This window comes from Pseudoliparis swirei, chromosome 11, assembly GCF_029220125.1.
Source record: "Pseudoliparis swirei isolate HS2019 ecotype Mariana Trench chromosome 11, NWPU_hadal_v1, whole genome shotgun sequence".
Classification (NCBI taxonomy): Eukaryota; Metazoa; Chordata; class Actinopteri; order Perciformes; family Liparidae; genus Pseudoliparis; species Pseudoliparis swirei.
The window spans coordinates 8,436,847-8,450,831 of record NC_079398.1 but is presented as its reverse complement, the minus strand read 5'-3'; positions in this window follow the sequence as shown (position 1 = coordinate 8,450,831).

Below are 13,985 nucleotides of genomic sequence, written 5' to 3'. Positions count from 1 at the left end.
ACAACCTTGGAAGTAACCGTGAGGCACCAGTAGACCCGCGGCGCCCGTAGCCTCTCGGCGCCAGTAGTCCCGCGTTCACCAGTAGTCTCTCATCGCCAGTAGCCCCGCGGCGCCAGTAGCCCCGCAGCGCACGTAGCCGTGAGATGCCAGTAGCCTCTCGGCGCAAGTAGCCTCGCGGCGCAAGTAAATAATGAACTGGTCAATAAACAGATTTTTGAGCCTTATGGTGTGTTCACACCAAAAGCGTTGCGCAATGTCCGTGCAACGAGATTCCATGCAGAGTCATCGTACAGACGCGAATGGTTGCGATACTCAAACTTTCGCCGGGCGGCGCGTTTTGGGCGAAGATTAGCAACTCGGGTCAATCAGCTCTTGAGTTGCTCCGCGCGTCATCAGTGTCCCGCCGTTGTTGAATCAGAACAAGATGGAGGACACACTCATCGTTTCGGTTTGCGGGCACCGGAATCGCAGATAATAAAACAGGCACGGGTGATGTTATGTATAAATATATATATTTATATATATATATACATATGATATAATGTTATGAACCAAAACACCAGGGCGTTAGATGTTCAGACGTGTGTGGGATGTCCTCAACAAGTATAAAGCACAACTAGTGGTTAGTTCTTTCTTGGTGAATGGCAGAAAATATAACTTTCACACAGTAAAGCCACGGAGATAAGCCCCGCCCCTCGCAAAGACTCGCAATGCTTTTGGTGTGAACGTGGCTAAAGTGTAAAGTTTGTCCTTATAGGGGCAGATGAGTGATTCAAATTATAAGTGCTCTTGTGTCCCTGATGATGAAAATAGCCATACTCATTTTCATGACATTCTGTTTGGAGTAGGGCTGTCAATCGATTAAAAAAATTTAACTAATTAATCGCACATTTTGAAATTCATTAACAGGGTTTTTCCTGCATTGAGAAAATTTGGGCGTGCGCCTAAGCCGTTTTCCTGAACGCCTATGACAAATCCTGAGCGCCTAAGGGCTCGAACACACCAGACGCGCCTCTCAAAAACGCGGCGCGTTTCTTTTGCGTTTTTCAGGGGCGGTTAAAAGGTAAAATATTCTCAACTTTAAGGGCGAGGCGCGGAGGCGCACCGCACTGTTTTGCCCGGCAGGTTTTTGACAAGGGTTTTTTGGTGCGGCTGCGCTTTTTAGAGGCGCGTCTGGTGTGTTCGAGCCCTAAGGCAAAAAAAGAAGAAAAAAACTGTGTTCATCCCGTGCATGTCAGCGAATATGTTCTCAATAGTATGTTTCAAGTAGGCTACAGCCGAACCCTCGTTCTGTTTTGATCAATAGTAATCGAGTTGATAAGCGTGTCTTCTTGTCTGATCAATATGCAACTGTGAGGTGCGCGAATGGACAGAGCGGCCAGCTGCTGATCACTCACTCAACAGCCCGACGTGCACGAATACACCTGGACAATTGTCAATAGGGATGCACCGATTTGATCGGCGCCGATCCATATCGGCCGATATTCCCATTATCGGTTTTGATCGGCATTCTCAAAATGGCCGATCAAACTTGGCCGATCAGATGACATAAAATCTGCGAGAACTATCAGAAACGTTTCAATCGCCGCGCACCGCAACGGAGACAATGCGCCCGGCGAGGGCCGGCAGAGTGCAGAGGTCCACGAGGGGATCCTCACGCACCGAGCGGCGTCCCCCGAGTTGAATCACTGGGTCAACTCAGCCGACACTCACATGTCTGAGCCCCTATAGACTGATGTTGACGGTAAACGCATTCGATCGGGAGCGCGCGAGGGTTTTGATTAAGTTAGCGGAAGGATTTACCTGACACAACATCCGGTTTTGCAAAGTTAGCGGAAAGAACCACGTGGAGCAACATCCGTTTTTCAAAATAAGATGTCGACAAATCATACACTAACATATACAAGTAAACAATGAACTGATTTTGTATCTTTAGAGATCGTTTCTGAGATTTAGCTTAAATTATGCTAATATTAAAACATTGTTACTGTACCAAGGAAGAGTTTATAAAAATAAATCAGACTTTTGTATGTTAAGAAAAGTCCTGTATATAGATTTCCCCAAGAGTTCCAGGAAATGAATAATGCAGATGTGTTCCATACATATCTGAAATCCTCATCACTGGCAATCAATCAATTTGAATGTATCAATTAGGACATGTTTCAAGAAATCGGTAATTTCTTTAATGTTTGAGGTGCTTTATATATGTATTTCCTCATATTCCTAGGCAATAATGCTACACAATAAATAGAATGTTTCAATCGACACTGTGATCGGTGATCGGTATTATCGGATCGGCAGATACTGATTTCAGTGATCGGTGATCGGCACCAAAAAACCTGATCGGTGCATCTCTAATTGTCAATCTATTAGCCTATCTATTTTAATCTAAAGTGGAAGCAAAATGATTTCCTCAAGCATTGCCTCCATTATTTATGTGGAAAAAAAAGAATAAAAAAATACATAGATGTCTGCTAATTACGGTGACATGGCAATATCGACCGTGCGCGCACAGCGCGCCAAAACAATTTTTGGGAGCACCGAAGACCCATTTTGACCCAGGAAAAAGCCTGATTAATCGCGATTAAAAGTTTTTTTCCTTTCTTCTTTTTAAAGACAAAACTTCACACAGAACTGTGTTTTCAAAGAGGCTCCTACCTATAAAGTGCCAGCGAGGTATTTAATATTGTGGATGATAACTTGTTTCTTCAGTGAAACATCCAGATTAGTAAAAAAAAAGAAGTATATTGAGACACCATTGGTCCTGTCATCTTTAACATTGAACAACAGCAGAACAAGTGGCCTTGGTAACTGACTGACATTCAAATATGTCACTTTAACCCTCTGGTGTCTGGGCTCATTTTCTCGATTTTACAAAAAAATATATATTCACCTTTTAAAGGCGTTTTCATATGCCACATACCCACGCGTTATACATCAAACATCCCAGAACAATCTCAGCTCTCTATAATGAGGCTCAATTGTCCTCGCGTCGTCTTCTCTGACTGACAGGTTGCTAATGAGCCTGACCTGTGAGGTGGAGAGGTCCTTTGTGATTTACTGAGTGTTCATTGGTTGTTTTTTCCGCAAAATGTTAACAGACAAACGGATTGACAAATCATGGAAAAGGGTTTCGTGTGACGAGTTCTTTCCGCGCCGCATCACCCGACACGTCGCCCCCCCCCCCCCCCCCCCCTGTCTCTGTGGGTCGGAGGAAGGAGCGGAGGAAGAAACCCGACTGATTCACCCAGGAGTTTAAACTGATTTCTGCTCCATATTTTCGCGGAGAATTTTTTTTTCTAAAATTGGAAACAGTGTCAAACCGCACTGCCACTCAGAGGAGTGAAAAAACTTCAACGAACACCGGAAGTAAACAAAGTTGCGTTAATTGCGTTAAAATATTTTAGTGCGTTAACGCGGCCAAATTAATCGCATAGATTAACGCGTTAACGCTGACAGCCCTAGTTTGGAGTAATGTCTTATGTTATGCCAACATGGCAACACGCTGGTCAGTACTGATGGTCAACAGCTTCTTCATTGGCTTCAACTTTCATCTTTTAGGATACACTAGGCACCTACCTCCTCTTCTCTCTCTACTTTAATTTACATCTCTCCATCACATATTAATAATTGTGCTTCCTCCCCAGAGTCTTTGTGAGTTCACGTCTCATAGGGTCCATTGGACTTGGCTGTATCTGATGCCCTGCTGATGATAGAGCTATATAAAATAAACTGAATTGAACTAACAGCTCACTTTACTGTATTTATCTTGTAGTTCCACATCTTGACATTGACAAAAGATAGTGGTCAATGGGACTGGACAGATCAGATCAGGATATGCTTATATGTGCTGTCTGAAGGGCAATAGGATCAACTAATTTTGTCTTGACTCAAGATGGCGCTGAGTCAACGGCAGCCTGTTGCAGTAGCTGCCCATTGCTTTATTTTTTTTGTCTTTTCTTCCACTTTTCCTCTCTTTTTCTTTTCCTTTTCTTTCACGTTGGTCTAAGTTACGGTCGGACAATGGACAGTAACTACTTTTTTTGCAACTTTTCCCGTGGCATTTAGTTCACTCCGTCGTGTGTATCGGAGAGCCACAACAAACAATGACGTGGCTTACTCGTGTGCTCAGCTGATCGCGCTGTGCAGGCCGCAGCTTCTGCCTGGAGACAGACCTGTGATCCCGGTGGAACTACGGAGAAGGGCTCGGGGCTGCAGGGCGGGTGCCAAGAGGCGGACTAAAACGAGGAGATACAAACCCTCGGTACCGGCGATCATAACGGGGAACGTGAGGTCTTTGGCGAATAAGACGGATGAGCTCGGCGAGCTGGTAATGACAGAGGATCTTCCGTGAGAGCAGCCTCTTGTGTTTTACTGAGACGTGGCTACACGCGGACTATCCTGATCACAGCGCGTCGGTGCCCGGCTTCAGGACTGTTCGGGCGGACAGAGACGCTATACAGAGCGGTAAGAAAAGAGGGGGCGGGATCGCTGTTTATGTGAATGAACGGTGGTGTAATCCCGACCATGTGTGTGTGAAGGAGCGCTTCTGTAGCCCAAACATTGAACTACTGGCCGTGGGGATGCGCCCTTATTATCTACCGAGGGAGTTCACGTCCGCCATTGTGGTTGTCGTGTACGTGCCACCATCAGCTGACGCTGAGGAAGCAGTGGACACCATCCACTCCACTGTGTCTGCACTGCTGAATCAACAGCCTGGAGCGTTCATGGCTATCACTGGTGACTTTAACCACACCACATTGGATAAAGCTCTGCCAACCTTCCATCAATATATAGACTGCGCAACAAGGAACAATAAAACTCTGGACTTGCTGTATGCTAATACAAAGAATGCATACAGTGCCACTGCCCTTCCCCCCCTCGGCAGGTCTGATCATGACCTGGTCCGGCTGACACCCAGGTATGTTCCTCTGGTGAAGAGGCTGCCTGTGACCACCAGGACTGTGAGGAGGTGGTCTCTGGAGGCTAACGACGCTCTGCAGGACTGCTTCGAGTCAACGGACTGGGATGTGCTGTGTGGACCGCATGGGGAGGACATCAACAGTATGACAGACTGCATCACGGAATACATCAAGTTCTGTGAACACACCACCATCCCATCACGGACTGTGCGCTGCTTCCCCAACAACAAGCCCTGGATCACCAGGGACCTGAAGGCGCTTCTTAACATGAAGAAAGCTGCTTTTAGGTCTGGGGACAGGGATGAGCTAGGGAGAGTCCAGCGCAACATGAAGGTGAAGCTCAGGGAGGGCAAGGACTCCTACAGGAGGAAGCTGGAGGCCAAACTCCAGCTGAAAAACTCAAGGGAGGTGTGGTCTGGGATGAAGCAGATAACTGGCTTCAAGGTGGGAGGTAGACAGCCAGGGGGCTCCCTGGAGAGGGCCAACGAGCTAAACTGTTTCTTCAACAGGTTTAGTTCACAGCCCTCTCCTGTCTCCTCCACACATCACACCTCCCCCTCTGTCCCCCCTGTTGAGCTGCACATTCACCGAGCCCTCATCATCAATGGGCTCTTCCTCCCTCCCCCCCCTCTCTGTGACTACTGACCAGGTGAGAAGACAGCTGGAGAAACTACACCAGCGTAAGGTGGAAAGTCCTGATGGCATCAAGATTCAAGATTCAAGATTCAAGATGTTTTATTTGTCACATACACACACAGGGTGTGCAGTGAAATGAAAGTGGCAATGCTCAGCAGGAATGTGCAAGGGCAACAAGTACACACTATTTACAATAAAAAACAACACAATATTTACAGTAAGTGTGTGTGTGTGTGTGTGTGTGTGTGTGTGTGTGTGTGTGTGTGTGTGTGCCTAAGAGGGCAGTTGTGTGGGTCTATGTGGGGTCCTGGTGAGGTCGGAGTTCACAGTCCTGATGGCCTGAGGAAAGAAACTCCGTCTCAGTCTCTCTGTTCTTGCAGCGTGACTACGGAGGCGCCTGCCTGACCGCAGCAGCTGAAACAGTCTGTTGTTGGGGTGGTGAGGATCCTTCATGATCCTGCCGGCTCTGGTTCTGCACCTCCTGGTGTACAAGTCCTGCAGGGTGGGAGTGTAGTTCCAATAGTGCGTTCAGCCGAACGCACTACTCTCTGCAGAGCCTTCCTGTCCTGAGCGGAGCAGTTGCCAAACCAGGCTGTGATGCTTCCTGTCAGGACGCCTCTACAGCTCCAGAGTAGAAGGACTGAAGGATCCTCTGGGAAACTTTAAATTTCCTCAGCTGCCTGAGGTGGTAGAGGCGCTGCCTTGCCTTTCTCACCAGAGTGTCTGTGTTTGTTGACCATGTCAGATCCTCGGTGATGTGGACTCCCAGGTATTTATACCCGCTCACCCTCTCCACAGTAGTCCGTTAATCCCCAGTGGTGAGTACGTCCTCTGTTGTTGTACCCTCCTAAAGTCCACAATCAGCTCCTTAGTTTTGGTGACATTCATGATGAGGCTGTTGTCCTGGCACCAGAGTGACAGATCAGCAACTTCCTCCAGGTAGGCCTTCGTCGTTGTCGGAGATCAGGCCCACCACCACTGTGTCATCCGCAAACTTGATGATGGTGTTGAGCTGAACCTGGCCACACAGTCATGTGTACAGGAGTACAGTAGGGGCTGAGGACGCAACCCTGGGGGATCCTGTGTTCAGGGTGAGGGATTTGAGGTGTGTCTGCCCACCCTGACCACCTGTGGCCTGGCGGTCAGGAAGTCCAGGATCCAAGCACACAGGGGGGTGTTCAGTCCCAGCTCAATCAGCTTGCCGGCCAGTCTGGAGGGGACTATGGTGTTGAAAGCTGAACTATAATCAATGAACAGCAGTCTCACATAGCCCCCCCTCTGGCTGTCCAGATGAGAGAGTGTGGTGTGCAGTACCTGGGAGACAGCATCATCTGTGGATCAGCCCCAGGGTCCTAAAGACCTGCGCCACCCAGCTGTCTGGTGTCCTGCAGCACCTCTTCAGCCTGAGGCAGGGGGAGGTCCCGGTGCTGTGGAAGACGTCGTGCCTGGTCCCTGTCCCAAAGAAGTCAACACCATCTGGCCTCAATGACTACCGACCGGTCGCCCTCACCTCCCATGTGATGAAGGTGCTGGAGAGGCTGGTCTTGGCCCACCTCTGGCCGCAGGTGAAATCATCGCTGGACCCTCTGCAATTTGCTTACCAGCCTCATGTGGGAGTGGACGACGCCATCATCTACCTGCTGCAACGAGCTCAGTCGCACCTGGATGGAACCGGTGTCTCTGTGAGAGTCACTTTCTTTGACTTCTCCAGTGCATTTAACACCATCCAGCCACTGCTGCTGAGTGAGAAGCTGCGGGTGGTCGGTGTGGATGCGTCCACCATCTCCTGGATCACTGACTACCTCACAGGCCACAGTTTGTCAGAATGGGGCGTGTGCTGTCTGGAACGGTGGTCAGTGATGTTGGAGCCCCACCGAGAACTGTTCTGTCTCCCTTCCTCTTCACCCTGTACACTAGTGACTTCCAGTACAACACGGAGTCATGCCATCTGCAGAAGTACTCTGATGACTCTGCAGTGGTCGGGTGTATTAGGGATGGACGGGAGGAGGAGTACAGGGCAGTGGTGAGTGACTTTGTAAAGTGGGCCGATGAGAACCACCTGCGGCTGAACGTGGCCAAGACCAGAGAGATGGTGGTGGACTTCAGGAGGAAGGCAACAGCTCCTACACCTCTGAGTGTCCTGGGAGTGGACGTGGACATGGTGGAGGAGTACAAGTACCTGGCCGTCTCCATCGACAGCCGACTGAACTGGAAGGCCAACATCAACGCTGTGTACAAGAAGGGGATGAGTCGACTCTTTTTCCTGAGAAAGCTTCGATCCTTCAACGTATGCAGTAAGATGTTGGAGATATTCTACCAGTCGGTTGTCGCCAGTGTACTGCACTTCGCCATTGTCTGCTGGGGGAGCAGCATCGGAGCCGGTGAGACCAGCCGTCTTAACAAACTGGTTAGGAAGGCTGGCTCCATCATCGGCTGCCAGCTGGAGCACCTGGAACAGGTGGTGGAGAGGAGGACGTTGAAGAAACTTGTGTCCATATTGGACAACCCGGACCACCCTCTCCACCACCTACTACAGGGACAGAGGAGTACTTTCTCCAGATGTCTCCTCACGCTCCGCTGCCACAAGGACAGATACAGGAGAACATTCCTGCCGACGGCTATGAGGCTCTACAACAAATCACCTCTTACCAGATCATAGTGCAATAACTGCAATAATAACTTCATATCCACACTATGTTGATCTGCACTTCACACATTTCATTTACTTACACTACACACATACACACACACTTCATTTTCATTTACACTACACACATACACACACTTTGCATTTTGCACACTGTCTATATTTAATATTTTTATATTTAATTTAATTTGTCATTAGTATTGTATTGTCTATGCATATATGTTGTATAGATACATATATATTTTATATTTTACTTTGTATACTTCTTGTATACATCTTTATCTTTCATCCCTGTTTTTTATATTTTATTTTTTATTCTTGTGTGTTTAGTTTATTGGTGCTGCTACTGTTACGACAAATTTCCCCTTGGGGATTAATAAAGTACATATCTATCTATCTATCTTTATTTTTTATATATATGATACAGAACAAAATCATTTTATTCGGTAAGATCATGGATTTGGGTTAAAATACTTGGTTAAGGCTGAGGAATGGTCCTGATCATGGTTAAAAGGGGCAGAAATGTGCTAAAACGATGAATATTACAAATGGAAAAGTCAACCTTCAATCAACATCGGTTGACTGATAAGGAAGCGCACCATGACTTAAGTCAGTTCCATGGTTAATAGAAACAATGGTTAACCTAGTGTTGGAATTGGCAGGCGAGCAGTCGTCTCCCAACTCCGAGGTTCCAACACATTCTCATGCCCAAACTGGGTGTCACGGAGGTTTAGACTTCTGAACTAAAGACAGTGTTTTGTGTTATATTAAACTGTGTGTTGCCTAGCTTCAGTTACGTACATACGTTAATATACGTTATGTAACGTAAAATAAGTTGATGCTGACTTTTTTCAAACGAGACATAATCCACCCACCACGACTTCCTCCCTATAACAATAACCATCACATTCTTTCCCTTTTAAGTACTTAAGAGGTGGATTTAGTTCATTTAGATATCCCATGCCCTTGGTAGCCATTTCTGCCAATTTATTGCAATCGTTCTCTTGTGTCTGTATGAATTTCTTCTGCAAGTATTAAAGAGGAAAGGTAGATATGAACCAATATTTAATCATACTTTGAACATTCTCTTCTCTGAATTCTGTTTGATGAATTTAACGCCTCGTATTTCCTGCGTCTGAAGATGTGAAACTTTTTGTGAAATAACGGCGTTGACACGATATATTCAGTTTCGCACCAGATGCCGCCTCAACGCTGTGAGCCAACGGAAGGTACCTGGTGTAAGAGCCAAATGCATGATTTCATTTGTAATAATAATTTAGTTTTAAAAGATTTAAAAAGGTAACTGAATATGAATCCTTTTCATTATGATTTGAAAGAATGTTTAGTTTAACATATATGATTTAGTATTGTATTTGAAAGCTTAATAATTTGTCTGAATGTAAGCTTCCAATCAGATGACGTCACGTCAGTATAACAGCTGTGTGTTGGACTGTCAGTCGTGTTTGAGTTCAGAGTTGTTGGAAGCGACATAGTTTTTTGACCGTGTGACCATGTACTATACGTTTTTTAAGTAAACATCATTTTGTATGAAACTACTTGTGTCACTCGCGTGTCAATTAATAGCTTTAAAGACTGATCTCAAAAGTGTGGTACAGAAGAACCAGAACTAGACGGAGTGCCACTACACCTGGTCCATGGGATATTTCAAACTGCGAGAATACACCTAAGCTGAGTGCTAACAAAGAACTTGGCTGAGGTTCTAAGAGACAAACACTAACCTTTCACGTGATTACAGAGACACACGGTCTGGCTCTCCCTGTCATTTACGATTGAGAGATTAGGATGGGGATTAGTGTGGTGACAGTGGGCAATCTGTCATTTTGAAGAGGTGTTATTCCCCGGGCTGCACAGGGTACTGTTTTGGCTCTTTTATGTCATTACTGACACAGTCCTCCCACTCCTGGCAATGCACATTGTGTTTATGTGCACTTGTAATTTCCTGCGGGCACTTATCTTGGCTATGTGGAACAGCCTCTGAAACCATATTTAGACCAAGTGCGGACGCACTCTTAATCACAAACAGCTCTATTCAAAGGAGAAGGACGTGCTTTATAGGACGCTGATGTCACAAGTTTACCTCATCGTAACTTGTATCTAAATCCCAGTTAGCTAAATTCAGATTAACATACAGTAGATCTTAGTTTGCAGGCTTTGTGCAGATATCTAAACCCAGATGGTTGTCTGGTAGAATTTCAAATTCCAGCCCCAATTACACCAAATGTCAAACGATGGACATGACAATGTGTAAGTAATTGCAATGTAAATGTATATATGAGAATTGGCTACTATCAGTGACGCAGCTGAATAGAGAAAGCCAGGAGGTGAGCTGTATGGGTCAAACTGTAGACTTTCAACCACGGAGACCAGTGTTCATGTCCCAAAGTGTTATTTTAAAGTTAGGTTAGGTGATATTTGTATGTTTATATGTTTGCTATTTTTACGTTCTTATTTTTGACCAGAATGTTTCACTTCATTATAATGTTATTTGCATGATAACCCCCACTTCACCTAGCTTTAGCTTCAATTAGTTGCTGGAAAAATTAACATAGCTCAAAATGGGTTCACTAATTTTAGGCCGCAAATATTTATAAAAAGCAAGACCCGGTCCTTTTAATTATTTCACAACAAAAAGGTGTTAAAAAAAGAATTGATGGTCTCCACAGAAAGATGCTAAAGGGCTTTTAATTCAAAACACAAACAGGAAGTAATTTCTTCCCTCTTTTTCTTGTCTCGTGAGTTCTATACATTTAGACATTGAAACATTGGTGCAATGTCAATATACTGTCAACAAATCATTTAGAGTTTCTGCATGTGGAAACTGCTTCATCATCATCATCATCATCATCGTCATCATCATCATCCTACCCAGACTGATCAGGTGGGATGATGCACGCTGTCAAATTTTATTTTGAAGCTGTACTTGTGACGAGCAGCCTTCGGAATTGAATTGCCAACCCTTCAAAACGGGCAATACAAAGAAAAAAGATGTGTGGTGATTCATGAATTCAGTGAATGGCTGTAAGGCGAGCTTCTGTTCAATCAAAATTGGGCTGCAGACAGTGACTCAAATATCTATTCTCACTTACAAAAGATCAGAATTTCTGAGCGTAGACTCCACGTTTTATTTTGTTCTTGTTGACGGTCTTTTGATTGATGTTTGAATTCTGTCATTAAAATGTGAAGTCCTATTTACAGAATGCAAAGCAACATGATGACATTTCGCCACACCGAAGGGAACCGGCATGCTCTTCTCTTGAGTGACAGGCCAGGATTGATTTTTTTTACAATGAGATGGCAACACACAGTAAAACACAATCAGGGGCCATTTTCGTCAAGACCTGGCCAGGAACCCCTGACACACACACACACACACACACACACGCACAGGCAGCCGTGATTTTCTGCTTTGATGGTCTTTACCAGCTTTGCTCTTCCCCGCCAGGCGTGAAGGTCATTGGCCCTTTTCTCCTCCATAAAAGTACTGTTTCAAGTTGTCTGTCTTGCTGGTTGATTGGCACGAGTGATCCTCCGCTGGGGACTTTTGAAAGACACAAACACGGAGGAGTTGTAATAAATATGACACTGGGCTGTGGACCCTCGCTGCCATCTTGCAGGCTGATTACAATCCTCAGCCAATAGACGTTTGACAGCATGCACGAACATTGGACCAACGGTATTATTATGCCAGTGGCACCAAAAAGCTCTCATCACTGATTTATGTTCAAGTGATAAGTTTTGGTTTTAATTAGTTATTTGAGGCTGTAAAAGGTGGTTTTGTGACATTATGATTGACAGTTGCGGTTCTCTCGAGCAAGCTGTTGCACCCGGCTCGTGCTGTTTTGAGCAACCCTGTATCACAAAAATTACGTTCCCCCAGACCTAAAATGCAATTTGCAGTTACGTTTGACTGAAACGTATTTCTCTCCAAATTACGTTTGACTGAAACGTATTTCTCTCCAGATTACGTTTGTATTTGACGTATTAAAATTACAAATTTGTCTCTGATCAACGTATCTTTGCCGTTTGTTATCTCTCTTTTCTACAATGCTGTTATTAATTGTAAAAAGCGTCCTCTAGTCTTATTTAGTATTATGTTATATGTTGTTTCGCCTGCGTATTATGACAGCAATAAGCGTTGTAACGGATCATATGAATTGGCGTGAAGACTTACTGCTGGTGACTCTCCTTTATTTTCTTTCTTTAGGTGACAATACATTAATTAAAACTCGTACACTATCACCACCTTAACAGAGTTAGTCCCATACGGGTCAAATCAACTATTAAACTTGTTATAAAATGCGCATCTGTCCGTAATCTATACCATAAAATTCGCATTTTAAACTAAAAAAAAAGTGCGCTTCCTTTTAACCTTTCAAAATAAAAGTCCGATTTGTCTGTTAAGCGGAAGTAGTATAAAACGTCTATATTTATTTAAACAATACAATATAAAAGGCATACATACATCAAAATCAATAAGGAAAATGCCAAACAGTCAAACAACTCAAAACAATAAACCCTTCATGGCATTATTTACAGGCGTGTTTACTACTCATCAAACAAAAAGAGCAGGTACCCGGAAAAATCTGGGAAATAATTTGGTAATTGTTAATAAAACATGATTTACCCTTCAACTTCCACTGATATGCATGCGAACTAATACATTGTTTCACACACACACACACACACTGACAGAAACACATAGACACTCGCATACGTACACACACAGGCAGAGACACACACATACTCACACACACACACAGACAGACATACACACACACACACACACACAGAATGACAGACACACACACACACAGACACACACTCTCACACACAGACACACACATACAGACACTCACATACATACAAACACAGGCAGAATCACACACACGCACACACACACATATACACATGCACACACACACATACTCTGCAGACTGACCCTTGACATCCCAATTGTCTCTCAGATACAACCCTACTGCTTTATATTTAATATATTTTATTTACCTAAATATAATACTTTGAGGTCATGAGGGGAATCCCCTCCAAAACTTTCACAAGAGAAAATTGTCACCGTGCCAATAACTCTTGTACGATCCTTAAAACCAGTCTTTTAGTTAATTTTTCATACTTTCAATCAACTTAAAGATCTGGATTCTTTTCAGATTCAAAGAGGGGCATCTGAATATGAATACCCTACAGTTTTGGACCGATAGCTCTGAGTTAAGGGCTCCAAAAACAGTCCAAAGGATCAAATTGGGCCTTATTCTCTTAAATTTGCATATTTTTTGACGAGTGCAAAAATGGCCATAATCTCCTAAATATTTGTCCTGGAAATCCCAAATTGAACACAGACACTCAGGACAGGGCCTACAATGAGGTGATGGGGTGAAATTTCCTCTGAAACACCCACAAGAGTTAATTGGCTGTCTGAAATCCAGGACTTGAAGAGGGTGTGTGGTTTAACAAATCTGAGACCCTGTTGTGAGTTTGGTCTGATTTTAGCTTTTTTTTCTTCTAAACATGTCAGAGCTTAGCTTTCTTTTGCAGGTTGTAGCCCCTCCCAAATGGGGTCCAACCATGTAGGCTGGCAACAAATAGCACTTAGCATCCCTGCTTGGGAAGGGTTTAAAAACCCGGAAAAAAACAAATTCCATCCTTCAAAGGTTAACAACTCCTCAAATGTTTGTTCTATATGAACAATTTCAATTGTATTCTACCCCATTTGGGAATGGCTACAACCTGGAAAACAAAGCTAAGCT